The sequence below is a fragment of the Rhinopithecus roxellana genome, chromosome 14, assembly GCF_007565055.1.
Source record: "Rhinopithecus roxellana isolate Shanxi Qingling chromosome 14, ASM756505v1, whole genome shotgun sequence".
In the NCBI taxonomy this organism is placed as follows: domain Eukaryota; kingdom Metazoa; phylum Chordata; class Mammalia; order Primates; family Cercopithecidae; genus Rhinopithecus; species Rhinopithecus roxellana.
In genome coordinates, this window is record NC_044562.1 from 71,747,091 (window position 1) to 71,767,588 (window position 20,498).

Consider the following 20,498-nt stretch of genomic DNA (forward strand, 5'->3'; position numbering starts at 1 on the left):
AAAAAAAATGTCATTTCACTATTTAAAAATCAGTATGATTTAGACATCAGTAAATATATGAAACTTAAAGTATGTATGCATACCTAAGGAATAAAATGTAAATTATCCACATTTATGTTACTGTATTAGTTTATGTAAACCAGCAATACTATAGATTGCTTTAATTTTCTTAAGTAGATGACTGAAGTCCAAATTTTATAAGCTATTAATTGCTTCATTCCACTATTTTCTATAGGATCATCATCTTACTCATTTTAGAATAAAACTCAAAATACTATCTCTGCTACCTCAAAGTTCTCTCCAGCAATACTCTGTATTCCAACAGGTAGCTTCTGTGCTCACTAATTCACTTTTTAAAGACTTAAATTGTTTATCTTTGTTCATAGTTACAAAAATGTTATAAGCAATTTAAATGTCTAATAATAAGGGTATGGGGTAAATCATTATAGTAAATCCAAACTATGGAATGCTATACAACCAATTTTAAAACTCATGCTTTAGAAGAATTTTTACCACAAGAAAAAATGTGCTTTAGAAAAATTTTTACAAGAAAAAATGTACACATTATAATATTAAGTAAAAAAAATGCAAAACTCTATTACTAGATCACACTAATTCATTTTTAAATGTTTTTAAGACACCAGTGAACTCTGCCAAGCCCACTGTTTTTTACAATACTCAACGTTCACTCCCCTTGTTCTCTCTTCTATGACTCCTTGGCTTCTTTTTCTCTACTTACAAAATTTACTGTGTTATTTCTATAAAATCATTCAGTTATTCAATTGGGAAGTCATAAGTTGCAATGGTTCTAATTACCACATACAGATTGGAAGACAAACCTTTTATCTATTTTGAAATTGAAAGTACTATAAATAGCTGTCAAAAATAAGATAAATTAATAAATTAACAAGGATATTATTTATCATTTTACTCACAGAGATTTCTCATAGGTTTATTATAATTCCTTCCTCAGCTCTAGATCAGAAATAAGTATTAAGACTCTTGTTAAGTGTTAAGGGTACAATACAGTGATAATATCTTCTACAAAGAACTCCATTTACCCAAAAGTATGTCAATTCTCTTCTGTTTTCTCAAAACTCCAGTCCTTTAGAGATGCCTGCCTCCAAAAATAAATCCCACATGAGTCTGATTCCCCCGCTAATTACATCCTCTGATTCTTACATTGCTCTGTAACTTATGTATGCATGTCTGATCTCCCCAAGTAAATGGAATCTCTTAGAAAACCAAGCGGGAGATTTCTAAGTTTTTTTTGCAATTCTGTTCTCCTCCCCCCAATCTCCCTCATTTTCCCACAATTAACCTTTCATAGTGCACTACTTATAATAAGCAATATTGTTTACTGATTGAGCCATTCAAAGCTCCCAAGAGCTTATCATGGCAGAGGCTGTTATTCTTGCTACATATGTTCTCCCCTTTCCCTACAGTGGTAGAAACTACATCTGCACACAAGGCTGCCTAAAATAAAAACTTATTTTCCGGGCTCCCTTATAACTGGGTATGGCCAACTGGACTAAAAGTTCTGGACAACTGCTGGGAAGTTTCTTTAAAAGGGGAAAATATCTCCTCTTTTTCCTCCCTGTTGACTAGAATGTAAAAAGGATGGCTATAGCTATAGCAGCCAAACAGAACCAGGAAGTAGCAGTTGAGTGTTGGAAATGGTAGAGCAACGAGAGTAAAGGGGTCCTAGGTTCCTGATAATCACGTAGTCACCTAACCTGGATTACCCAAGTTTGTACGAGAAGTGAACTATCTTTTTAAGCTACCACTATATTGGGTTTCTGTCACTCACTGCCAAACCTGATCTTAATTAATTCACCTACAGTTATGATTTCTAAGTTTAAACACCATCCTGCCCCACCAGAAGTTGATTCTTCTGTGTCTAAGTGGAAACTAACAGTCCTCTAAAACCTATAACCAGTGATTCCAATTCATAGCAATAATAGTGAGCTTCCTGACTGACCCACAAAGATAGGATAGGGTGGTGATTCTCAAACTTCAGCATGCATCAAAATCATGTCAAAGCATGGCTTGTAAGGAAAGAATTAGAGAAAATGAATATAAACAGTTCTTTCAAAAAGCCAGGATCAGAAAAAAAGGAAGAAGGGAGGAGAAGGGTTGCCTCCCTTCTATTACATATGAAGAAGAGTGGAGCTTATTAAAACACAAAGAGAAAAAAATAACAGAGATAGGCTGAAATTACATAAAACAAGTGAAATAACTGATATACAAGATCCATGTGGCCAGGAGCAGTGGCTCACACCTATAATCTCTCAGCACTTTTGGGGAGGCCAAGGCAAAAGGATCACTTGAGGCCAGGAGTTCAAGACCACCTTAGAAAACATAGGGAGAATCCATTCCTACAAAAAAGTTTAAAAAACTGGCTGGGCATGGTGGTGCACACCTTTAGTCTCAGTTACTCAAGAGGCTGAGGTGGGAGGACTGCTTGAACCTGGGAGGTCAAGTCTGCAGTAAGCCATGATCACACCACTGCACTCCAGCCTGTGCAATACAATGAGACCCTGTCTCAAAAAAAAAAAAAAAAAAAAAAAAAATAGGTAAAAAAGGAGGAAATAGGACCTTAGCTGGAGAGATCTGTTTTTTTCAGAACAGGACACTTTTTCCACTGTAATGCAAGAGGTGGTGGGGAATCAGTGATGATGACTGCAAGTTGATACGAAAGAACAAGAATGTGAGTGCTCGTATTTTATGAAATGGAAGGAGAAATCATTTGCTGAGAATGAGAAACTAAGAAGGGATTGAGGCCTTCAGTAGAACAAAAAAAGAGTTTGAAATAACTGTTTAATATATCTTCTCAAAGGCCTGAATAATATTCAACTGTTAACAATAATAATACTGTATAAAATAGTAAATATAGTATATTTTGCTAAACTACATGCATAGTGGTAACTATGCTAATTAATATTCCAAAAATATTGTATTTCACTTAAAATAGAAGCAGAAGTGTAATGTTCTGCAATCAAACCTATGCTTCTTTTTTTTGAGACAGAATTTCACTCTGTCGCCCAGGCTGGAGTGTAGTGGCACAATCTCAGCTCAATGCAACCTTCAACTCCCAAAATCCATGCTTCTTAGTCCCATGCTTTTTATTTTTTTATAAATACTAACTGACAATTTTACCAATTAAATGACACTCAACTTACTACAGACCTCAACTGATAACATAATTCTAGTTAGCCAATTAATCTGTAGTTCACAAGAAAGTTTGATGTCACAAAGCATTTTCATCCAAACTTTAAAAATGCAAAACTGGGCCAGTCCCAGAGCTTCCAGAGGCCAAGGAGGGAGGATTCCTTGAGGCCGAGAGTTCAAGACTAGTCTGGGAAACATAGCGAGAGTTTCTCTCTACAAAAATTTTTTTTAATTAGCAGCACAGGCCGGGCGCAGTGGCTCATGCCTATAATTCCGGGAGGCCGAGGCGAGAGGATCATGAGGTCAGGAGTTTGAGACCAGCCTGGCCAACATGGCCAACTCTGACTCTACTAACAATACAAAAATTAGCCGGGCGTGCATGCCTATAGTCCCAGCTACTCAGAAGGTTGAGGCAGGAGAATCACTTGAACCCGGGAGACAGAGGTTGCAGTGACCTGAGGTCATACCACTGCACTCCAGCCTGGGTGACAGAGCAAGACTCTGTCTCAAAACAAAACAAACAAACAAAAAAATTAGCAGCACTGTGGTGGCAGGCACCTACAGTCCCAGCTACTTGTGGAAGCTATGGTAGGAGGATAGCTTGAGCTCAATAATTCAAGGTGAGCTATGATCATGCAAAAAAAAAAAAAAAAAAAAGCAAAACCAAAACAGTACCATGACTATTTTCAATAATATAAAAACTCTAAAACAATAGCAAGGTTTGGTTCAAACAGTATTTCCCCTTTCTCTTGAAAGATGGAAGAAAACACTGGAGAGGCTCACTTTCACCTTCCGCTTTGACTTTCAATATCTTATCAGCACACAAAAATACTCCAAATAACTGGCATGGCACACTCACCTAAAACATATCCTCTTTTCAATTCAGAAATAGCAATCTGCATATTTTTATTCTTATGGAAGTCAAAGAAAAATGTATTTCAAATTATAATAATGAATAATGAACTTGAAACAACTCAGCTAACTCTTATTCCTCGGTTGAATACTTTATTCCAAACTAATTTAAATGAATAACAGCATAAAATAATTTGAATAAAACACTTAGCACATCCTATCAGAGTAGTGTTTTATAACTATGCTGTCCAATATGGCAGCCACTAGTCACAAGTGGCTCCTTAATTAATGTTTGAATAAAATTTTAAATTCAGTTCCCTAGTCACACTAGCCACATTTCCAGTGCTCAACAGGCACATATGGCTAGTGGCTACTGTATTTATTGAACAGTCCAGATTCAGAACACTTCCATCATCACAGTGTGATGTGATGATGTCTATCAGATAGCATGGATATATAACAACAGTAATCAGTACATAAAGGAGACCTTAGCAAGAGAAGCTAACATCATCTGAAAGTGATTATACCAAACATTATTTTTAAAAACCTGCATGATAGCACAGAGTCCAAAAATCCTGCAAGTGATACAATCAACTTTTGATGATGGTGACACATTAAATACCATATTTCCAATTTCTGAGAAAATATAAAGATTACTCATTTGCTGAGCAACTCAAATTGTTAAAATGATGAGGCAAATGTATTAATATGTGAAAACTAAGAACTGAAGAATGCATTAAAACTGCACCCATATTTTATATATAGTGAGTACCTGGTAGGAAATTTCTTAAATGCACACATATGTATATGCACACAGAACATAATTGCCTGTACCTGATTTCTAAGACCCTGAAATTTAATCAGCTTGATGTAGTTTCAACATATCGAATACATTAATTGAATTCATAACATCTAAAAATTCACTTGAAAGGGTAGGGTGTCAGGGGTAGGGTTTTTTACTTTAAAAAAATTGAAAGAAAAAAAAAACTATTACCAGATCATCAATAACTGGTTAAACATGAAGGACTAAACTTACACATTTATCTCTGCAACCTTTAAAAAAACTCTATTAAAATAACAATGAAGAAACAGAAAAGGTGTACACCCAGAAAAACATAAAGAATAGCAGAGGAGACAAAAGCAGACCAAAGACGTCAACCCATTTTTCTAAGATGGAAAGCAGACTTAGCAGGGCAGAGGAAGCTGAAACCTAAGAGTTTGCACAGTAGAAAATCAATACATTTGCATCACAGAAACTAGAAAGATTCCAAAATTGGAAGCACCAAGTAACACAGAAGGCAGAGGTGAGATATAGGACAGCAAATAAAGGATTGGATGAAAGTCTACCTAAGCATCAGACAATTAGCCCTCCCCCAGTCTAGCAGAAGAGAAAGATTTATTTTTTGGAGAAACTGAACTAGAGGGACCCAAACAGCAGAGGGCACTGGGTGAGGTGTCACTCTGAAAGAGGCAAAGTTAAAGGTAAGTATACATACTGAACAAGATTCACACAGGATCCCTCTCCCTCTCAGCTCCCAAACGTAGGATATCACTCCAGGATATCTCTCTAGAGAAAAGAAATCTACATATTGATGGTTTTATTGGGGGGGGGGGGTTGGCTAGGAGTAGTGAGTAACAAAAATGACCTCTCAATATGTAATCAACCTACAGTGACAGCCACATGTCAAAAAGTCCCTCATCTCTTTAGCCTTACTCTTAACTATAAATTGTTAGCAGAGATCAACAGATACTTGAGGAAAGCCTCAAACAAAATATAGAGCCAAAACAAACCACAGAAAAAGGAACTGGCAAACAAAACTGCAAAGAGCAAGACAACTTCACAGAAAAATTATAATGGCGAATATTTACTGAGCACTTACTATATGGCAAGTACTTCCACAAGAACTTTACCCTATAAGGTATGTACAAGTATCACTATCTTAAGATGAGAAAAAAGAACAGAGATCAGGGTGTAGAGGGAGGGAGGGAGGGAGAGAAAAAAGGAAAAGGGAAAAAAGGAAGGAAAGAAGTTATGTGCCTGGTACATAACAGGCAGATAATGACTACCAGATGAATAAATAAATGAACATATGAAAATGTAAACAATAATGTCTAGTTTTAGTCATGTGAATTTTTTAAAACAAAGCAACAGAAACTTCTGAAAATAAAAGTGTTGTTTTTTTTTTTTTAAAAAAGACACTTAGTCAAAATCCAAAACACCATTCATAGTCAACCACTGGTTGTAATATACAATTAATGTGACCTTTTGAAGGCACTTTGGTAAGGTCTACCAAAATTCTATATGTACATATCCTTGAACTAGAAATGCTATTGCTATAAGTATATAATATGAACATATATGTACAAAATTATACAAGATATGTGTAAGGATATTCACTTAAGCTCTATTTATAACAGCAAAATAATAACAACAGCTTGATACCTATCAATAAAAGACTGGTTAAAACAAATTGTAATGCATCCATCAACGGAATATTTATAGCCTTCAAAAAAGAATAAGGTTGGCTAGGCAAGGTGGCTCACACCAGTAATCCCAGCACTTTGGGAGGCTGAAGCAGGCTGATCACTTGAGCCCAGGAGTTCAATCAAGACCAGCCTGGGCAACATGGCAAAATCCCATCTCAACTAAAAACACAAAAAAATGGACAAGCATGACGGTGTGTGCCTGTAGTCCCAGCTACGTGGGAGGCTGAGGTGGGAGAATCACCTAAGCCCAGGAGGTTGAGGCTGTAGTAAGCCATGATCACACCACTGCACTCTAGCCTGGGTGATGGGCCTAAGACCTTGTCAAAACAAAAATCAAACAAACAAACAAACAAATAAACAAATAAAACCCCAAAAACTAAAGAGTAAGGTTGTTCCTCAACTGGATTTCTTACACTAAATTCCAAAAGACATTTCTCCTCTGGACTCTCTAATAAGGGCTACTGAATTGCATAAGATGACATAACGCCAAACGCAAAATTGCTTTTCATGAGGCTGTTTCTTTTAACCACCTAGAGCAAAACATTAAAACATAGTTCAAAAAGGCCTACAAAGGCTATCTGGTCCACTATGAAACTTCCTGGTGAGGTAACTTGCCAAAAGACATAACTTTGAGTACCTACAAAAATAAATTCAATACATATATACTGAGCATCCACTATGTATCAAGGACTGCCCTAGCTACTGGGACAAGCAGGCAACATAAAGTCTCAGTCTTTATGGAGTTTACATCACAATGGAGACAGATAACAAGCAAATAAACCAGAAAATACGCATGGTAATTCCTGCTACTTAGAAATACAAAGCAGTGTAAAGGTATGGCTATTAAATATAGCGTAGTCAGATAAGGGCTAATAAGGTAACATTTGACCATAAACCTAAGAAAGTTAGGGAGCAAGCCATGCAGATATCTAAGGGGAGAACAGTCCAAGTTTAAAGGCCTGAAGCAGGCTTGTGCTTCATCTATGTTTCAGCAACAGTTAACAAGACCAGTATGACTATGTGGGAGTAAGGAAGTGAGTACTAAGAGATGGGATCAGAGAGGCAACCAAAAATATCATGTAGGACGTTATAGGTAATTGTGAGGTCTTTGGCTTCTACTGAGTGAGACAAGAAATCATTAGAAGGTGTTGAGCTGGGGATTGCCGTAATCTAACTGAACACTTCAAAGGACACAACTATAGAGAAATTAGACTGTTGAGAGTAGAACCACTGAAGCAGGAGAACGAATTAGGAAGCTTTTGTAATGATCCATGAAAGATATGATGGTGGCCTGGACCAGGGTGGGAGTAATGAAAGTGATACGTCACATTCTAGCTATATTTTTAAGGGAGGATCAAGAAGTTTTGCTGATAACTCGATGTGGATATAGGAAAAAGAACTCCAAAAATGACTAAAAGTTGGCATAAACAACTAGAAAGATGGAACTGGTATTTACCAAGCTAGGAAAAACTGTGAGGTGAGCAGGTTTTGGTGGAAGGAAGAGGACCTACAAGTCTTTAGATCGTCGTCTCTAATTATCACTTTTTGGATAGACTTCTGACGAGAAATGAATAGCAGACAACTCTACTCTTTTTTCAAAGGCCTAGAATTGCTAAGAGTACAGCCATGTGCTTTGAAAACCGGATAAGCAGGTTCTATTAAAAATTTGAGAAGCCCAATCCTCAAGGCCACCCAACCTCTTTTGTGCACACAACTTGACAAAAGTGCCTACAAATGTACATAATACTATCTGTTAGCACTTCCTGCAGGTATGATACTTATCAAGGTGTTAAGAAATGAGAAGAACTACAGATGTCAGGCAGAATAAAAATATAATCAAGGATCGTCTTCATCTTTGGTCTTTTCTGCTTCCTGCATCTATAGCCTACCAAGTTTAAAAACTGAAAAGTCAATTTAACGTCTTGGTTAAATGAGAAGCTTTAAGAAGCTAAGAAGGGCCGGGCGCGGTGGCTCAAGCCTGTAATCCCAGCACTTTGGGAGGCCGAGACGGGCGGATCACAAGGTCAGGAGATCGAGACCATCCTGGCTAACCCGGTGAAACCCCGTCTCTACTAAAAAATATAAAAAACTAGTCGGGCGAGGTGGCGGGCGCCTGTAGTCCCAGCTACTCAGGAGGCTGAGGCAGGAGAATGGCGTGAACCCGGGAGGCGGAGCTTGCAGTGAGCCGAGATTGCGCCACTGCACTCCAGCCTGGGCGACAGAGCGAGACTCCGTCTCAAAAAAAAAAAAAAAAAAGAAGCTAAGAAGTTGTTCCATAAGAGCAGTATAATCTTCTGAAAATTTACTGAGAAGTTACACATGAAGGAACCACTGTTCGCTTGAATCGTTTAAAATCTCAGTAACTATGGCCCAATCTTCAGGATGTCAAAAGTAAGCATGGAGGTCTTATAATTAATAAAATCAGGTAAACAGAATAACATTAATGTGCAAATCAACAAAACATCTTAAATATTATACATATCTAATTTCAAGTCTTCAATCCCAAATATACTAATAATATCCCAGAAAGAAATGCTGCAGGAAATCAGTGAAACTAAATGTAAAGCCAAAAAGTAACCCAATTCTTTGTTTTTTTTGAGACGGAGTCTCGCTCTGTCGCCCAGGCTGGAGTGCGGTGGCCAGATCTCGGCTCACTGCAAGCTCCGCCTCCCGGGTTTACGCCATTCTCCTGCCTCAGCCTCCCGAGTAGCTGGGACTACAGGCGCCCGCCACCTCGCCCGGCTAGTTTTTTTGTATTTTTTAGTAGAGACGGGGTTTCACCATGTTAGCCAGGATGGTGTCGATCTCCTGACCTCGTGATCCGCCCGCCTCGGCCTCCCAAAGTGCTGGGATTACAGGCTTGAGCCACCGCGCCCGGCCAAGTAACCCAATTCTTTTACAGAAAAAAGTAAATAAATTGGTTTGTTTTTTTGTTGTTCTTTTTTTTTTTTTTTTTTTTTTTTTTGAGACAGAGTCTCGCTCTGTCACCCAGGCTGGAATGCAGCAATGCAATCTCAGCTCACCATAACCTCTGCCTCCCAGGCTCAAGCAATTCTCATGCCTCAGCCTCCCAAGTAGGTAGGACTACAGGCATGTACCACTACACCCAGCTAATTTTTTGTATTTTTAGTAGAGATGGGGTTTTGTCATGTTGGCCAGGCTGGTGGTGAACTCTTGGCCTCAAGCGATCTGCCCGTCTTGGCATTCCAAAGTGCTGGGATTAGAGGCGTGAGCCACCACCACACCCAGCCCTAAATATGATGGTTTCTGACAGGAGTAAGGGAACAGACTCTACAACACTTTTTAAAATATCAAATATCCTTTGTTTTAACTGCATTAAAATAAAAAAAAAAAGGCAATACACAGTTCAGAAAATGGTAAAAAGGGTTCAACGTGGTTGAATGGAAACAGTAAGCCTTGGTGGCTATTGTGCACAGGAATGATGCTGCCTCACTGAGATTTCTGTCCTTACCATCCTTTATTCTTACTTTCTGTTGCTGAGTCATAAACCCTACCACTCATGACTGGGCAACTACCAAAACATTTTACTGATTAAGTACCCTAGCAGAATCTAATGGATCGTAACAGAGTGCAGATTTTAAAAGCAAGTTATCTAAATGAAAAAAAGACTAGAGTGAACATACATTTAAAAGAAGGAAATCCTCTGCATCAGTCTTAAGAATCAGTATAGAACAATAAGGCCAGGCACAGTGGCTCACGACTATAATCCCAGCACCTTGGGAAGTCAAGGCAGGTGGATTATTTGAAGTCAGGAGTTCAAGACCAGCTGGCCAAAATGGTGAAACCCCATCTCTACTAAAAATACAAAAATTAGCTGGGTGGTGGTGGTGCACACCTGTAATCTCAGCTACTTGGGAGGCTGAGGCGAGAGAATCACTTGAGCCTGGGAGATGGAGGTTGCAGTGAGCCAAGACTGCACCACTGCACTCCAGTCTGGGTAACAGAGTGAGACCCTATCTCCTTTAAAAAAAAAAAAAAAAAAAGAATCAGTCTAGAACAATAAGAAGTTAATGAGCAGAATATCAGAGAGAGCTCTCTGGGTAGAATCCTGGGAAATGTTAGCTTGAGAAAGTACCTTTACCTCAGAAGTTTTCTCATTTCTAAATTAGACAATCAGGCAGATTAACTGAAGTTCTACATGTAAAAAACTATATACACTATCTGACACAGAGTAATTCAAAAAATATAAGGTATTATTATTAATAGTAGTAACAGCAATCATAATAATAAATACTCATTTGTTCATCTGCAAAGGAAGGAAGACCACAACCTCGGTGACTTCAAAAGAAAGCTGGCTTCATTTATTTTATTACCTTTTAATGTCTCCTTATGAGAAAAATTAAAATAATTACATACTATAATTTAATTGCATGTACTTCTATAAAATCAAAATACCAAGAGTGTGTACTGAGATAAAAATTTCCAGAAAGGTGTTAAAAGAATAAAGGAAAATAACCAAAAGTACTTTTCTTTCTTTCTTTTTTTTTTTTTGAGATGGCGTTTCACTACTGTCGCCCAGGCTGGAGTGCAATGGTGCGATCTCAGCTCACTGAAACCTCCGCCTCACAGATTCAAGCGATTCTCTCACCTCAGCCTCACAAGTAGCTGGGATTATGGGCATTCCCCCGCCACCCCCCGGCTAATTTTTTGTATTTAGTAGAGATGGGGTTTCACCAGGTTGGACATGCTGGTCTCAAACTCCTGACCTTAGGTGATCCACCCGCCTCAGCCTCCCAAAGTGCTGGGATTACAGGCATGAGTCACCACGCCTGGCCCAATAGAACTTTTCAAAAGAATATTGAACATATGCTTTATGTTTTCAATATATATAATTATATAATATAATCTTTTCTAACAAAGCAAAAATGAGATATCTTAATATTGATATAAATGTTTATGAATAATTTTTAGAGTCATACACACTGATAAAACTGATAAATGAAGTGACAGAAGGACTCCATCCCGCAAGTATATATGGTTCATTAATATACATAGACAATGCCTATCTTGTTTACTACTTTAGTCCTCGGCATACAATAAAGTCTCAATAAACATTTGCTTGGCCGGGCGCGGTGGCTCAAGCCTGTAATCCCAGCACTTTGGGAGGCCGAGACGGGCGGATCATGAGGTCAGGAGATCAAGACCATCCTGGCTAACACGGTGAAACCCCGTCTCTACTAAAAAATACAAAAAAACTAGCCGGGCGAGGTGGCGGGCGCCTGTAGTCCCAGCTACTCGGGAGGCTGAGGCAGGAGAATGGCGTAAACCCGGGAGGCGGAGCTTGCAGTGAGCTGAGATCCGGCCACTGCACTCCAGCCTGGGCGGCAGAGCGAGACTCCGTCTCAAAAAAAAAAAAAAAAAAACACTTGCTTAATGAACAAGTCATAGATATTCCTAAAAATAAACGCAAACATACCTAAGTTCACAGAAAGCTAGTAAACTATAGCAAAAATTAGCATTTTGTAATTTTATGGGTTCAGAATTCACTGTTTTAAAAAGTTATATGTAACTCGTTAAGTTCAGAGATATTTTAAAAAATCAAGTTACAAATATCAGTAAGTTGATACTGCTTTAGAAAACAGTTACAGGAATTCAACTTAAAAACAGTAATGATCTGGCCCACAACCACAAGATGGCCAAACAGAAACAGCTCCAGTCTGCAGCTCCCAGCATGATCAACGCAGAAGATGGCTGATTTCTCCATTTCCAACTGAGGTACCTGGTTCATCTCACTGGGACTGGTTGGACAATGGGTGCAGCTCATGGAGGGCAAGCAGAAGCAGGGTGGGGCGTCACCTCACCCAGGAAGCGCAAGGGGTCAGGGGATTTCCCTTTCCTAGCCAAGGGAAGTCGTGACAGACTACCTGGAAAAACAGGACACTCCTGCCCAAATACTGTGCTCTTCCCAAGGTCTTAGCAACCAGCAGACAAGGTGATTCTCTCCCAGGCCTGGCTCGGCAGCTCCCACACCCACAGAACGTTGCTCACTGCTAGTGCAGCAGTCTGAGATCAATCTGTGTGAGACAGCCCCCTGGCTGGGGGAGGGGCATCCACCATTGCTGAGGCTTGAGTAGGTAAACAAAGCCACCTGGAAGCTTGAACTTGGCAGAGCCCACCACAGCTCAACCAGGCCTACTGCCTCTACGCTCCACCTCTGTGGGCAGGGCATAGCTGAACAAAAGGCAGCAGACAACTTCTGCAGACTTCAACGTCCCTGTCTGACAGCTCTGAAGAGAGCAGTGCTTCTCCCAGCACAGTGTCTGAGCTCTGAGAATGGACAGACTGCCTCCTCAAGTGGGTCCCTGACCCCCATGTAGCCTAACTCAGAGACACCTCCCTGTAGGGGCTGAAAGACACCTTATATACATGGGTGCCCCTCTGGGATGAAGATTCCCGAGGAAGGATCAGGCAGTAATATTTGCCGTTCTGCAGCCTCCTCTGGTGATACTCAAGCAAACAGGGTCTAGAGTGGACCTCTAGCAAACTCCAACAGATCTGCAGCTGAGGGACCTGACTGTTAGAAGGAAAACTAACAAACAGAAAGGAATAGCATCAACATCAACAAAAAGGTTATCTATGCCAAAACCCCATCTATAGGTCACCAACATCAAAGACCAAAGGTAGATAAAACCACAAAGATGGGGAGAAACCAGAGCAGAAAAGCTGAAAATTCTAAAAATCAGAGCACCTCTCCTCCCCCAAAGGATTGCAGCTCCTCGCCAGCAACGGAACAAAGCTGGACAGAGAATGACTTTCACAAGTTGACAGAAGTAGGCTTCAGAAGGTCAGTAATAACAAACTTCTCCGAGCTAAAAGAGGATGTTCGAACCCATCTCAAGGAAGCTAAAAACCTTGAAAAAAGGTTAGACGAATGGCTAACTAGAATAAACAGTGTAGAGAAGACCTTAAATGACCTGATGGAGCTGAAAACCATGGCATGAGAACTTTGTGATGCATGCACAAGCTTCAACAGCCGATTCAGTCATGGAGAAGAAAGGGTATCAGTGATTGAAGATTAAATTAATGAAATAAAGCGAGAAGACAAGGTTAGAGAAAAAAGTGTAAAAAGAAATGACCAAAGCCTCCAAGAAATATGGGTCTATATGAAAAAACCAAATCTATGTTTGACTGGTGTACCTGAAAGTGATGGGGAGAATGGAACCAAGCTGGAAAACACTCTTGAGGATATTATCCAGGAGAACTTCCCCAACCTAGCAAGGCAGGCCAACATTCAAATTCAGGAAATACAAAGAACACCACAAAGATACTCCTCAAGAAGAGCAACTCCAAGACACATAATTGTCAGATTCACCAAAGTTGAAATGAAGGAAAAAATGTTAAGGGAAGCCAGAGAGAAAGGTCGGGTTACCCACAAAGGGAAGCCCATCAGACTAACAGTGGATCTCTTGGTCTACAAGCCAGAAGACAGTGGGCACCAATATTCCACATTCTTAAAGAAAAGAATTTTTAACGCAGAATTTCATATCCAGCCAAACGAAGTTTCATAAATGAAGGAGAAATAAAATCCTTTACACACAAGCAAAGGCTGAGATTTTGTCACCACCAGGCCTGCCCTACAAGAGCTCCTGAAGGAAGCACTAAAGATGGAAAGGAACAACCGGTACCAGCCACTGCAAAAACATGCCGAAATGTAAATACCATCGATGCTAGGAACAAACTGCATCAACTAACGAGCAAAATAACCAGCTAACATCATAATGACAGGATCGAATTCACACATAACAATATTAACCTTAAATGTAAATGGGCTAAATGCTCCAATTAAAAGACAAAGACTGGCAAATTGGATAAAGAGTCAAGACCCATCCGTTTGCTCTATTTAGGAGACCCATCTCACGTGCAGAGACATACATAGGCTCAAAATAAAGGGATGGAGGAAGATCTACCAAGCAAACGGAAAACAAAAAAAGGCAGGGGTTGCAATCCTAGTCTTTGACAAAACAGAGTTTAAACCAACAAAGTTAAAAGAGACAAAGAAGGCCATCACATAATGGTAAAGGGATTAATTCAACAAGAAGAGCTAACTATCCTAAATATATACGCGCCCAATACAGGAGTACACAGATTCATAAAGCAAGTCTTCAGAGACCTACAAGGAAACTTAGACTCCCACACAATAATAATGGGAGACTTTAACACCCCACTGTCAATATCAGACAGATCAATGAGACGGAAGGTTAACAAGGATATCCAGGACCTAAACTCAGCTCTGCAACAAGCAGACCTAATGGACACCTACAGAACTCTCCACCCCAATTCAACAGAATATACATTTTTCTCAGCACCACATTGCACTTATTCTAAAATTGACCACATAATTGGAAGTAAAGCACTCCTCATCAAATGTAAAAGAACTGAAATCACAACAAACTGTCTCTCAGACCACAGTGCAATCAAATTAGAACTCAGGATTAAGAAACTCACTCAAAATCGCACAACTACATGAAAACGGAACAACTTGCTCCTGAATGACTACTGGGTAAATAAAAGAATGAAGGCAGAAATAAAGATGTTCTTTGAAACCAATAAGAAAAGACACAATGTACCAGAATCTCTGGGACACATTAAAAGCAGTGTGTAAAGGGAAATTTATAGCACTAAATGCCCACAAGAGAAAGCAGGAAAGATCTAAAATCGACACCCTAACATCACAATTAAAAGAACTAGAGAAGCAAGAGCAAACAAATTCAAAAGCTAGTACAAGACAAGAAATAACTAAGATCAGTGCAGAACTGAAAGAGATAGACACACAAAAAACCCTTCAAAACATCAATGAATCTAGGAACTGGTTTTGTGAAAAGATCAACAAAATTGATAGACCACTAGCAAAACTAATAAAGAAGAAAAGAGAGTAGAATCAAATGGACGCAATAAAAAAATGATAAAGGGGATATCACCAATCATCTCAAAGAAGTACAAACTACCATCAGAGAATACTATAAACACCTCCACGCAAATAAACTAGAAAATCTAGAAGAAATGGATAAATTGCTGGACACATACACACTTCCAACACTAAACCAGGAAGAAGTTGAATCTCCTAATAGACCAACAACAGGCTCTGAAATTGAGGCAATAATTAATAGCCTACCAACCAAAAAAAGTCCAGGACCAGACAGATTCACAGCCGAACTCTACCAGAGCTACGAAGAGGAGCTGGTACCATTGCTTCTGAAACTACTCCAAACAGGGAATCCTCCCTAACTGATTTTATGAGGCCAACATCATCCTGATACCAAAGCCTGGCAGAGACACAACAAAAATAGAGAATTTTAGACCAATATTCCTGACGAACATCAATGCGAAAAATCCTCAATAAAATACTGGCAAACCGAATCCAGTAGCAGCACATCAAAAACCTTATCCACCATAATCAAGTCGACTTCATCCCTGGGATGCAAGGCTGGTTCAACATTTGCAAATCAATAAACATAATCCATCACATAAACAGAACCAATGACAAAAACCACGATTATCTCAATAGATGCAGAAAAGGCCTTTGACAAAATTCAACAGCCCTTCACACTAAAAAGTCTCAATAAACTAGGTATTGATGGAACATATCTCAAAATAATAAGAGCTATTTATGACAAACCCACAGCCAATATCATACTGAATGGGCAAAAACTGAAAGCATTCCCTTTGAAAACTGGCACAAGACAAGGATGCCCTCTCTCACCACTCCTATTCAACATAGTGTTGGAAATTCTGGCCAGGGCAATCAGACAAGAGAAAGAAATTAAGGGTATTCAATTAGAAAATGAGGAAGCCAAATTGTCCCTGTTTGCAGATTACATGATTGTATATTTAGAAAACCCTATTGTCTCAGCCCAAAATCTCAAGCTGATAAGCAACTTCTGCAAAGTCTCAGGATACAAAATCAATGTGCAAAAATCACAAGCATTCCCATACACCATTAATAGACAAACAGAGAGCCAAATCATGAGTGAACTCCCATTCCCAATTGCTACAAAGAGAATAAAATACCTAGGAATCCAACTTACAAGGGATGTGAAGGACCTCTTCAAAAAAAAACTAGCCGGGCGAGGTGGTGGGCGCCTGTAGTCCCAGCTACTCCGGAGGCTGAGGCAGGAGAATAGCGTGAACCCGGGAGGCGGAGCTTGCAGTGAGCTGAGATCCGGCCACTGCACTCCAGCCTGGGCGACAGAGCGAGACTCCATCTCAAAAAAAAAAAAAAAAAAAAGAACTACAAACCACGGCTCAATGAAATAAAAGAGGACACAAACAAATGGAAGAATATTCCATGTTCATGGATAGGAAAAAATCATCATTGTGAAAATGGCGATACTGCCTAAAGTAATTTATAGATTCAATGCCATCCCCATCAAACTACCAATAACTTTCTTCACAGAACTGGAAAAAACTAAAGCTCATATGGAACCAAAAAAGAGTCCACATTGCCAAGACAATCCTAAGCAAAAAGAATGAAGCTGGAGGCATCACGCTACCTGACTTCAAACTATACTACAAGACTACAGTAACCAAAACAGTATGGTACTGGTACCAAAACAGAGATATAGACCAATGGAACAGAACAGAGGCCTCAGAAATAACACCACACATCTACAACCATTTGATCTTTGACAAACCTGACAAAAACAAGAAATAGAGAAAGGACTCCCTATTTAATAAATGGTGCTGGTAAAACTGGCTAGCCATATGTAGAAAGCTGCAGATGAATCCCTACCTTACACCTTATACAAAAATTAATTCAAGATGGATTAAAGACCTAAATGTTAGACCTAAAATCATAAAAAACCTGGAAGAAAATCTAGGCAATACCATTCAGGACATAGGCATGGGCAAGGACTTCATGACTAAAACACCAAAAGCAAATGGCAACAAAACCCCAAATAGACAAATGGGATCTAATTAAACTAAAGAGCTTCTGCACAGCAAAAGAAACTGCCATCAGAGTGAACAGGAAACCTACAGAACGGGAGAAGATTTTTGCAATCTACCCATCTGACAAAGGGCTAATATCCAGAAGCTACAAAGAAATCAAACAAATTTACAAAAAAAAAAACAAAAAACACCCCATCAAAAACTGGGCAAAGGATATGAACAGACACTTCTCAAAAGAAGACATCTATGAAGCCAACAGACACATGAAAAAATGCTCATCATCACTGGTCATCAAAGAAATGCAAATCAAAACTGAAATGAAGTATCATCTCACGCCAGTTAGAATGACAATCATTTAAAAGTCAGGAAACGACAGATGCTGGAGACGATGTGGAGAAATAGGAATGCTTTTACACTGTTCGTGGGAGTGAAAATTAGTTCAACCATTGTGAAAGACAGTGTGGCGATTCCTCAAGGATCTAGAACTAGAATTACCATTTGACCCAGCAACCCGATTACTGGGTATATACCCAAAGGATTACAAATCATGCTACTATAAAGACACATGCACACATATGTTTACTGCAGCACTGTTCACATAGCAAAGACTTGGAACCAACCCAAATGTCCATCACTGATAGACTGGATTAAGAAACTGTGGCACATGTACACCATGGAATACTATGTAGCCATAAAAAAGGATGAATTCATGTCCTTTGCAGGTACATGGATGAAGCTGGAAACCATCCTTCTCAGCAAACTATCACAAGGACAGAAAACCAAACACCACATGTTCTCACTCTTAGGTGGGAACTGAACAATGAGATTACTTGGACACAGGGCAGGGAACATCACATACTGGGGCCTGTCAGGGGGTGGGGGCCTGGGTGAGGGATAACATTAGGAGAAATACCTAATGTAAATGACGAGTTAATGGGTGCAGCAAACCAACATGGCACATGTATACATATATATCAAACATGCACATTGTGCACATGTACTCTAGAACTTAAAGTATAAATAATAATAATAATAATGATCTATGTAGAAATCAGAAACCACAATTCAATAAGCATAAAAAGCTTTAAAGAGAGTGAATTTGTTACCAAAAAATATGAAATGTTATTTGAGAGCACATTTGAAGACATATCACTTCATAGACTGACCTTCCTTAATAAAACTCTCACTTAGAAACTACTCCTGGAATATCTGAGTCAATTTTAGATACATCAACATCTGACAGCTATAGAAAAAAATCAGGTTATTTCTGAAAGCAACAAAAAAGACAACTAGAATAGAGAAAGATATAAGCTTTCCCTGTGAGAATTACATATAAATAACACACTGATAAAACCGATAAATGAACTGATAAAAGCCCCTCCTCCCAAGAATATAAGCTTCATTAGTACATACAGACCATGTCTCTCTTGTTTACTACTTTCATAAAGTTGTAGGGTCAAAACTAAGCAAGAGTTATAAAATAGTCAAAGGTACAGAAAGAACAATTCTTGTAACCCAAGAACCTAACACAATAGCAGTTACATAGTTGGCACTCAATGAACAGTTGGGGAGAAAAGGAAAAAATATATATATTCTTTTTCTGAGTTCCTATAATGAATGCTTTAAAATTTTGTTACTTAGAAAAAAATTCCCAACTGAGAAAAATAATAACAAAAAAAATTAAAGTTCTTAAGATGAACTAGCAGATGGAAGGAACATAAAATACACTCATTTCTCTATAATTAACTAATAGTAACTCAGTATTGAAACACTTGCCAATGACCAGCACTGTCTTCTTTCCTCTTCTTTATTCCAAAGACAAAATGAACATTTGTCTTTCAAGTTAGATACACAGCACACTCTCTTTAGTTGCACCTAAGCAATAAAATCAGGATTGCTTGCCAATAAAAATATAAAAGTAAATCAAAATTTTAAAGAATTGCCTTTAATAACCTTTTAAAGATTAGATGCTTTACACTGATTAATACCATGGGATTCGAGGGGTTATAAACACAGCTTCCAAATTTATGTAAGTCACATGAACAAAGTTATTCAAATTCTAGACAGGTAGCAATCTATTTTCAGTCCAACCAGGTAAAGCTATCCTTAGACAGCAGACATCAAGTTTTTCTTCTTTAAGACAAAGCTTCTATTCATTTCCTAATTAAATTTGAAATATTTTATGTAAGAATTCACTAAGGACTATTCTCAAGCATGCAATGCCATTTTCAGGACACAAAATAAAAATGATTGTGAATTTTAATTCATATCCTTTTTCAACCAGACACAAAGGAAAATTTGTGACAACTGAAGAATTATTTTCTACCTTACTGAAGAGGCATGATTTAAAATTAAAAACCATGAACAAACTACCTATAAAATAATTCATTTTTATATCAAACAGCTGCAGACCCTGTAATTGAAATAAAGTATCTAAGGTTATCAATGAAAAGTGTTAGGTATCATTCCTGAAGTGACAGATTAAGTTCCTAATCCAGTTACCATAATAGCCGTATTTGTAGTTTAACATAAATTAAGACCTTAATTATATTTATGACTATTTTAAACAAAATAACAAATTCCTTTGTACCTGTGAATGTAATTTATAGCAAAGCCAGGTTCATTTTCCAAACCAATCTATTTCACACTGCAGAAGTACTCTGGTATAATGGTATAATGTAATTCTTGCTGTAGAATGTTGAAAGAATAGATTCACTAAAAGCACAGAAGGGGTTTGAAGATAAATGAAGATGCTATTCATTCAAGGGTAATTTCATCTTAGAACTATATGAAAGATGTTTCACTCACACAGGGTAGTGTACGGCCTCAAATTTAAGTATATTTTCAGCTCAAATATCATGTTGCTAGATTGATTATGTTGATATTGTATATCTAATAATGAAGAATTCTAGCCTTTTTCTGTTTAAAAAAAAGGCTGTTGTTTTTCCATCCTACTACTGCATATTTATTGTTCTGTTTAATAGCAACAAATTATAAAGTCCTGCTTGCTATTTACTTTTTAAACAAAAACGTATACAGTTGTTATTCTAAGTTGCAATCTCTCAGAACTGCAGGAGTGT

General features: G+C 38.4%; 1 protein-coding gene across 2 annotated transcripts in view; it reads right to left on the minus strand.

The window, feature by feature from the left end:
* Positions 1-20,498, minus strand: part of MTX2 (metaxin 2) — a 72,647-nt gene that overhangs the window by 17,950 nt on the left and 34,199 nt on the right. The window lies entirely within an intron of this gene.